This window comes from Phodopus roborovskii, unplaced genomic scaffold, assembly GCF_943737965.1.
Source record: "Phodopus roborovskii unplaced genomic scaffold, PHOROB, whole genome shotgun sequence".
Lineage (NCBI taxonomy): Eukaryota > Metazoa > Chordata > Mammalia > Rodentia > Cricetidae > Phodopus > Phodopus roborovskii.
Genome location: NW_026126407.1, coordinates 37,112,168 through 37,121,835, shown reverse-complemented (window position 1 = coordinate 37,121,835; position 9,668 = coordinate 37,112,168).

Sequence of the window (9,668 nt, the reverse complement as noted above, 5' to 3'; positions counted from 1 at the left end):
TCAATCAGGGCATGATCCTGGAGGCAGGAGCTGATGCAGAGACCCTGGAGGGGTGCTGCTTGCTGGCTTACTTCCTGTGGTTTACTCAGCCTGCTTTCTTAGAGAACTCAGTCAGGACCAGCAGCACAGGCATGGTATCACCCATCACGAGCTGAGCCTGCCTTCATTGTTCACTAAATGAGAAAATGCCTCACATCTAGATTTAAATGAGACATTTCCTCAACTGAGACTCCTTTCTCTCTGATGACTCCAACTTGTGTCAAGTTGACACCTAAAACCAGCCCATGTACTTCCATTGTTCCACACCAGGTAAGCATCATATTATAAGTGGGATTGTAAAATATTCATTTGTTAATGGCAATTTCTTGTTTCATATGGTCTGGGTTTGAGATTCATTATCACTGGCTTCTTGAGTTAAATAGGTTATTCTATGATGTAATTAGACTTGAAATTCTTCTTATATGTCACAATAGAAGTTTTCAAAGTTAAATCATTCAAGGTTGTATTGATAAATGGCCAATTTAGTACTTGAGCCTCAGCCTGAACAATCTCTTGTGTTTTGTATTCTCCTGCCATTCATAGAACAATATAATTTTTTTCTTTTTATATTTCACTGTGTGGTCAATTCTCATACCATTCTTGTAAAATCAGATACCACCAAAATATTTTACTGAGATTACTTTAAAACAAGGCTTCACTATGAATCTCAGATTAGTTCAAAATACATGATTCTTGTCTTGTCAACTATGATTACAAGTTCGCATCATCATTCCCAGTTATAATGATTATTAACTGCACACAATTTCTGCAAATCATCAATGGGCATAGAATTAAACAGAATTTAGTAAACTGCTTTCAATGTTTAACTACTCATCAATTCATTTTTCCTGTGAAAATAGAAATAATCCTTTGCCAGAATAAATTAATATCCCTCATATTAATTTCTGCTTCCTTCACTATTAATTTGATGAATAATATAAATTTCAAGATGGTCACATTTTGAGTAATAAGGCAAAAAATAAATAGAAGAAGAGATAAAATTGTGGATAAGGTTAACATTATCATACCCCAGACAGGGTGGGTAAATGTTTAAACAAAAACATTATGTATACTGCAAGGATAGAGTATAGTAGTGCTTATGAAGTAAAGAAAGCTTACCCATTCAATCGAATTAGGATAACATTTTAACCATTATTTGGCTATATCTGAAGAAACTATGGGAATAAAGGGAAGTAAGACAGCTATTTGGGTAACATGACTATGTAGAGAAGATTTTGCCATTTATTTTTATGGTATAACAAAATCAAGGTTGGTGTGATAAACTTGAAAAGATGATCAGGAGAGCTGTATACAAGTATCCATGCTAAGTTTCATGTTTGGACAGCTTCAGGAGCTACTTTCTCTAGAACTTAAATCTTTATAGTGTATACTATATAAAATGTACAAATATGGTGACATCTAGCATGAAATTACTAGAGATGGAAAAGCTTTAGTTAGGGCATAATACAGATGGTTCTCTGTAAGGTGTATGGTTTTTCCTCCCACCACCTGGTCTTGTCCAGCCGCTGCGCCAGCCCCAATTAACACACCGAGACTCTGTATTTGATATAATTCTGTTGGCCCGTTACTAGTTTCTTATCGGCTAGGTCTGTCTTAAAAATTAACCCATTTCTATGTATTTCCACATGGTCTTACTGAGAGCAGAGGAATGGCGGTTCTGTTCTCTCCAGACTCTCCATCTTGACCCTCCTTACTACTTCCTTTTTCCTCCTTGTCTCCTAGTCCCTCCTATCTCATTTCCTATTGGTCAACAGTGTTTTATTCATTAACCAGTATGAGAAACATATAAAGAATGACATCTCCCATCATCTCCTCTTTTCTGTCTAAGTAAAAAGAAGGGTTTTAACCTTAACATAGCAAAACATATTACACAACAGTTATCAAGTAAGAATCACAGTTAACAATATTTAGTCCACTAACATTTAGCAAAATTTAAGAAAATATTCCATCATCTATTCTGTCTTTGTGAGTCTAAAGTCCTATATGTAACTTATCTTTAAGCTTAACTAAGGAAATATATAACCATAACTATCTGTCTTCAACTCCTTCAAAGACCACAGAAGGATAGTATATAAACTCTAGAAATGACAGAGATCTCACCTTGTCAGTCACCTGAAGTTCTGTAATCTTCCATCTTCAGGCCATAGGCCATAGTGTGTCTAGTAGACTCTTCAGCAAAGCAGGAAACTTTAAACTGTCTTCTTGTATTGGCAGTTTGTCAGTCACTTTTCTATGTGTCCTGAAGACTGTCTGGCAGACTCTTCCATGAAGAAGGAACTCTGTAGCAATGTCCATCTTGAATCAGCAGTCACTTGTCTGTGGGTCCTGCATGTCCAGTTTATATAGCATAAAGTCAAACAGTCCAGACAAGAGCAGTATCTTGTCTAAAAGGCTAGTCTTGCCATATTGGAGGCAAACTCCATAATGAGTTTCTTCAATGTCCATCTTTATTTCTGATGCAGGTGGTGTTGCCAGGAACAATTATGTCTCACTGTCAAGAAAAACCCTAAACCATTTTAAATGCCATATTCTGTAGGTCTTTGAAAGTTTTGAAGAATGCCTATCCATCTCAAATACATCTCTGTGTAGCTTGAAAACCTAACTAACTTAACTATAATATCTGACTATCATAGGTACTATCTATAAACTATACTAAATTATACATTACATTTCTAAATGAGCTATATAAACACAATACCTAAACAAAAGTAGAAATATACACATCATAAGATTGACCTTAAATTGTATCAATAAATGAAAATCCATTCCAAAATGAAGTATTCATATCTATATCATAATTCCCTTTTTACCTTTAAAAAGATATTGGTTGTGGCCATTAACCATTTATAACCAAGTCCACTTAAATGAAAACAAACATTTATAAACAATATTTGGGAATTTGGGCGTCGTTCTTTCCAAACTACTTCTTGCTGATAGGGGACGCTGTCATGGGGGATCCTAAGAAGACACAGAAATCCTGGCTGTAGTCTGTAAGGCTGCTTTGTCCAATTGTTTTGAATGTCGGATCACCAGCGACTCTGTTTCAGGGGGCCTGGCTTGATCAAACCTCATTAGTCTGGAAGGAATCCACAGCTTTTTATTTTCTGTGGAAACAAAAATAGAAATCCTTTTCCCCATTAACTTGTCCTTAGACTTAAATTTTGGAGTCAAAGCATTTTTAAAATATATAAATTGGATTGATCCAGCACCATTTGTTTTAACAGTTATTTCCTCAGCAGTCAAAAGATACACAGACAGTATAACACCATACAGTAACCAGATTCTCTCTGAAATTTTCATCTTTATGTGGCTTTATTATTACTCTGTTTCTTTTACTTTTTATTTTTTATTTTTTGAGACAGGGTTTCTCTGTGTAACTCTTATCTGTCCTGGAATTTACTCTGCATACCAGGTTTACTTGGAATCACAAGAGATCTGCTTGCCTCTGTTTCTCAATTTCTGGGATTAAAGGTGTGTGCCACCACACCCAGTTCCTCTTTGTCTTTTTAAAACCATTTTATTTTATTTTCCATATCTACATATATTTTAAAACACAATGTAAACCTTTAGAGGTTTTTCTTAATATGAGTCTGTCTTTAATGTAAATGTTTATATTTTTCTGGCCACGAGTCTTTTATCTGGTAAACAACAACATTGCTGAAAGGAAAGTCTTATTTGTTCCTGCTGTGTTTTACCAAAGATGGCGGCAGGTACTTTTTCTGCTAGTACTGAAAGCTGTGCCCACCGCCTTGGTCTGTGCTGCCATCCAGCAAGCATGCTGCGGGCTTGGAGATGTGGTCGTTGTCATTGCCATCTCTCATAAACACCAATAAATTGTTATCAGTGCTTCTTAAAAGCTGTGCGTTTTTTTGCCGCTTATGCTGGGTCAGGAAACCTCTCTTATAGGAGCCGTGCAATCTGCTTGTCTCTTGCAAGTCAGAATCCAACTGAGAAAAATGCTGTTACCAAGAAACCTTGCTTGTCTCTGTTCTTTTGTTTCTAAAACCCTTTTTTATGCTTTTGTTAAATTTTAAGTGTAAGTTCTTATTAGCCATGTGGGTGCCATTTGTAAGGAGTAAGGTTCCCCCCCCTCCCGCTGCCGAGTCTTGTCCCGCTGCAGCGCCAGCCCCAAATAACACACAGAGACTCTGTATATGATATAATTCTGTTGGCCAGTTACTAGTTTCTTATTGGCTAGCTCTGTGTTAATTATTAACCCATTTCTACTGATCTATGTTTTTCTCTTACCGGCGAGCCGGCCGGGTTCTGCTTTTTCCAGACTGTCCATCTTGACTTCTCCTTACCTACTTCCTCTTTCTTCTTCGTCTCCTAGTCCCACCTATCTAGCTTTCCTATTGGCCAACAGTGCTTTATTCATTAACCAGTATGAGAAACATATACAGAATGACATTGCCCATCAGTTCTCCACTTACAATGTTTTATCATGATATCTTGTCTTCACAATGATGCTGAAACAATACATAGAGTCAAAAACATGGTTCATTCTGGTTTGAATTACAGCCAGATTGAGAATATGTTATTAAAAATACTCTCTGACACCTTGAGAAGCCCCCATGGACTGTACCTTTCAGTCAGCCATGTAGTCACTTCTGGATGAAACAAGAACTGATTATAGGATTTATTGTAAGTCTTGATGGAATGCAAGGTTTTATTAATCATGGAAAATGAAAGACAAGTTGCAAAATGTGGATGAGAGAATGTCAAGCAAGTGAAAAGATGCAAAATCAAGGGTGAACAGGTAACAACTGATTTAGACACACAAAAAAAGTCACCTTCTCTTTTGTCAAGGGGGCAACTAATTAGAAGTTCATAGTATTCCCTCTGAAAAATTTGGGCATGGAAGCAAAATGAAAAAAAAAATCACTGTTTTGCTACTCTCATTTTCTATGTGCAAAGAATGTATACTGTGAAAAGGAATACATTTATGCTGAGTAATATATAATCTCAAACATTCGAAAATTAAAGTAGCAATTTCTTATTTCTCAAGTATTAATAAGTATAATACACTGTGGTTGACCTGAACTAAAGTTCATTGAGTTTTGTCTGAGATGGCTCATGCTTATATATAGCTTTCTGTCAGTTATAGGTTGGGATGCTAATTTTACCTCTGTGTTGCCATGCATCCTTCCTCATGTTGGTCCACACTTATTTTAATTATAGTTTCTATATTTCAAAAGATATAACTGATATGGACAAATTACTACCAGTGTAATTTTATTTATAGATAGTTTTTGTTTTGTTTTGAAGAAATACTTAAGGTTAAATGGAGTCTTGAGAGTAGGGTATAACTGAGCAGCATTTCTCTCCTGGGAAGAAGAAACACCATATAACTTGTCTTCTTACTTTTTTCAGTGTGAGAACATAGGGAGAAAGGTCTCCTGTAGGCCAGAAAAGCTTATCAGATCATGTTAGCTTATGATCTTGTTATTCTTCCTTCCTGAGTGGAAAGAAAATTAACTCAAGTTGTTTAAGACTTACGGTGTTTATTTTGTTTGTTTGTTTGTTAGTTTTTGTGGTCAGAGCAATCTATTTTTTAAATATATGTATGTATGTATGTATGTATGTATGTATATAATAATGAGCATAGATACCTGTGGAAGACAGAAGAGGGTATTGAATGCTCTGGATAAAGAATTATAAGGAAGTTGTAAACTACATGATATGGGAGCTTAGGAAGAGAACAACATTCAAGTAATATTAACTAAGCTACCATTCCACTGTTGAAAGCAATTCATATATTTCTGTGAGTATGTTCTGAATGGCATAGCACCCTAAAACTACATGTCCAATTTTAAACAAACCTTGATTAGAACTCTACACTTGTGAACTATTTAACCCTTAAAACTTCTTAAATGTCCTATCTTTATAACACTTAAACAAAACTTTCATCTATCTATCAAGGATAGAGTGTATCAGTGGGCACGGGATAAAGAAATCTCACCCATTCAATGGAATCAGAGTAACATTTATTACACATTCTTTGGGTGTATCTTAAAGAATGTATGGAAATATAGAGATTAAAGTTAGCTATTTGGGCTATATAGAGAAGATGTTGCATTAAAGGTTTAGTCAACTTCTGAATGGGGCAAGGAATAATTTCATGCAAACAGTAGGGTAGAAGAACATGACATAGTAGTTAAAGTGGATTTATAATATTATTTGCAGGTGGATCATTTGGTAATGCAATTGTCCAGCAAGTATGAGGATCTGAGTTCAAATTTCCAGAACTTTGTAAATCTTTGTACAATAATGGATATCTGTAATTTCAGTGGTTCTAGTGCTAGATAAGAGACAGAGACAGATTGGTAGATGCCAGAAGCTCATGGGATAGCTACCTAATCTATGCAGTGGGAATTAAGAAAGTGATCCTGTCTCAGATAAGGAGAAAATGAGGACTGATAATTGAGGATCTTCTCTGGCCTCCATATATTCACACATGACTGCATTCACAATGCAAGAAACATATCTTCCATGTATACTTATATGCACACACACAGAGAAATTAATTGAACATGGAGCATAGTTGGAGAATAAGAGGACTGGAAAAGCAGTTGTAGAACTAGAAGGTAGAGATATCAAGAGATTCTAGTTGCAAATTCTTCAGAAATACCCTGGTAAATAATAGAGCTGCAGTAGATTTTTAGCCATTAGAACAAATTATTTGGCGTATGGTATGTAATGGGCATAGATCACAAAGAAATATTTTTAATTCCCCTGGAAAAAATGGTGATAGTTATGAGACAGTACACTGTGTTGGGGTTTTGTGTGTGTTTATTTTATCTGACTTAATGTTAAAGTAGGATTTGGTAGGGTGAAGACCATGTGTTACAACAGTGCCTTTGAATAAAGAAAAGATGATGCAGACTACAGATGACATCTGACTAAGACTCTTGTCCCCTCAATGTTTTGAATAATTAATAGCCTTAAGTATATAAATTATAGTTACCCTAGAATTTATCTGATACATCTACAGTTATCCTCATAAGACATATACATTTTAGTACAAATAAAACTCCAGTTAGGTATGGTGGTCCTCTTTCTTCTCTGAGAGTTGTTATTTGTAGAAGTACTGAAGAGGAATAGAAATGATCAGGGATTGTGTCCAAGTCCAAATGTGAGATAAAATAGTCTGCCAAGAAGATGGCAGCCTGAAGGATGCTTGACTCACTTTTGTATTTTCGCTAGCTGTTCAGCTGACAGATGGAACTTGGGTTTTTCCTCTCCACCCTTCTGCTTTGCTAAGTCAATCATACTTGCTCACACATACATGAATAGGAGGGCTTCATCTGTTTGACTTATCATGGGTGTGTTTATATAATATCTTGCCTTATGTTCTTTCTGAAGAAAGGTAATGGTCTTTAAGAAAGATGTCTGCAACCTTCTCCTCAGCAAGGAAAATACTACTTCAGGAGCAGTCACAAGAAATGGAAAAACTCCCAGGAGAGAATTATCTACACTCAGTCAATATTTTTTTCTTTTTACAGTCGAAGAGACATTGATTCTGATGGAAATTTCAGGATAATCTGCACTTCATGGAGAAGAACTATGGATTACAGTTTTAAGTAATATATAAAGTGTCTCCTATGTTAGAAAGTCTTCCCACTGTACTCCCTGCCAAAAAATGGTGTACCATCCCTCATTCATAAGGGAACAACTGCTAGGATTGTTCTAATAGTAATTACTCCTTTTATAGCTATAACCTTTTTGAATCATGAACTAATTGTAATATTCTTTTCCTAATTCTTTTCATAATACAATACTGGAATTTTTAGAAGAAAATCTTGAAATCATTACCTACCTAAGCAACTAATTAAGTTTACTGTCTGCCCAGAAATAGATAGATGTTTTACTCTCATTGATTTACTTGTTTCAGAAACCAATCAGATAATTTTAGAAAAAGATGAGCTAGGGGAAATTGTGTGTAACTCTTCAAGTCAAGAAAAGTGACACCCTTGAGGTTGCTAAGAGGTTCAATATTCCTTCCAGAGAAAACAGAGCCTAAGCGATAGTAGAGAACCTTAACATGTAGTTAGGAATAACATGAAGGAAGACAGCCCACAGAATGGAAAAAATAATCACCAATCACACATATGACAGAGGGCTGATTTCCAATATATACAAAGAACTGAAGAAGCTAGTTACCAAAACAAAAAATATTATAAGTAAAAGTGGGGTATAGAACTAAATAGAATTCTCAATGTAGGAATCCAAAATGGCTGAAAGACACTTAAGAAAGTATTCAACATTCTAAGCCATCAGGGAAATACAAATCAAAACAACTCTGAGTTACAATCTTACTCCTGTCAGAATGGCTAAAATCAAAAACACCAAAGAAATTTTATACTGGAGAGATTGTGGAGAAAGGGGCACACTCCTCCACTGCTGGCAGAAGTGCAAACTTGTACAGACAATTTGGAATTCAGTATAGCAGTTCCTAAGGAAAATGGGAATTAGTCTACCTCAAGATCCACTCTTAAGCATATACCCAAAACATGCACATTCATACAAAAAGGACATCTGTTCATAGCAGCATTATTTGTAATAGTCAGGACTTGAAAGTAACCTAGATGCCCCTCATTTGAAGAATGAATGGACAAAATGTGGTACATTTACCCATTGGTGTACTGCTCAGCCAAAAAAAAAAAAAAAAAAAAAAAAACAAAAAAAAAAAAAAAAAACACAATGGAACCCTGAAATTCAGAGAGAAATGGAAGGAACTAGAAGAAATTATCCTGAGTGAGATAACACAGTCACAAAAAAGACAAACACAGTATATACTCATTCATATATGGATTTCAGACATAGAGCAAAGGATTACCAGCCTACAATTCACACCACCGGAAAAGCTAAGGAACAAAAAGGATACTAAGAGAGAAATACATGGTCCCACAGAGGAGGGGAAAGAGACAAGAACTCCAGAGCAAATTGGGATTTTGGAGGGAGAGGAGAGGGAGTTAGGAGAAAGAGAAGGGGAGAAGAGAGGAGAAAGGAGGACAAGAGGGAGCAGTAAGATTGAGTAAGAGGAAGAATGGGGGAGAGTAAGAAAAAATACCATAATAGAGGAAGCCATTACAGTTTTAAGGAGAAATTTGGCACCAGGGAAATGCACAGATATCTACAACGATGCCCAACTAACAATCTAAGCAATAGTGGAAAGACTACCTTTCATGCCCTTCCACGGTAATGTGATTGATGACTACCTTATATGCCATGATAGAGCCTTCATTTAGTAGCTGATAGAAGCAGAAGCAGACACCCACAGCCAAACATTAGCCAAACTCCAGGAAACCAGTTACAGAGATGGATGAGTGATAAGCAAAGAGGCAAAACCAGGCTTGAGAAACCCAGAATCAGCTGACCTGAACAAGGGAGAGCTACAGCATAGACTTTCTGAATGTGGTTATTAATTAAGAGGACAGGGCAGTCTAAGGGGCCTCTGATAATGGATCATTATTTATCCCTAGTATAGGAATGGATTTTGGGAGCCCAACCTACATAGAGGGATACTCTCTCAGCCTAGACACATGGGGATGGCCAAGGACCTGCTCCAAATGATATGACAGACTTTGAAGTTTCCCCATGTCAGG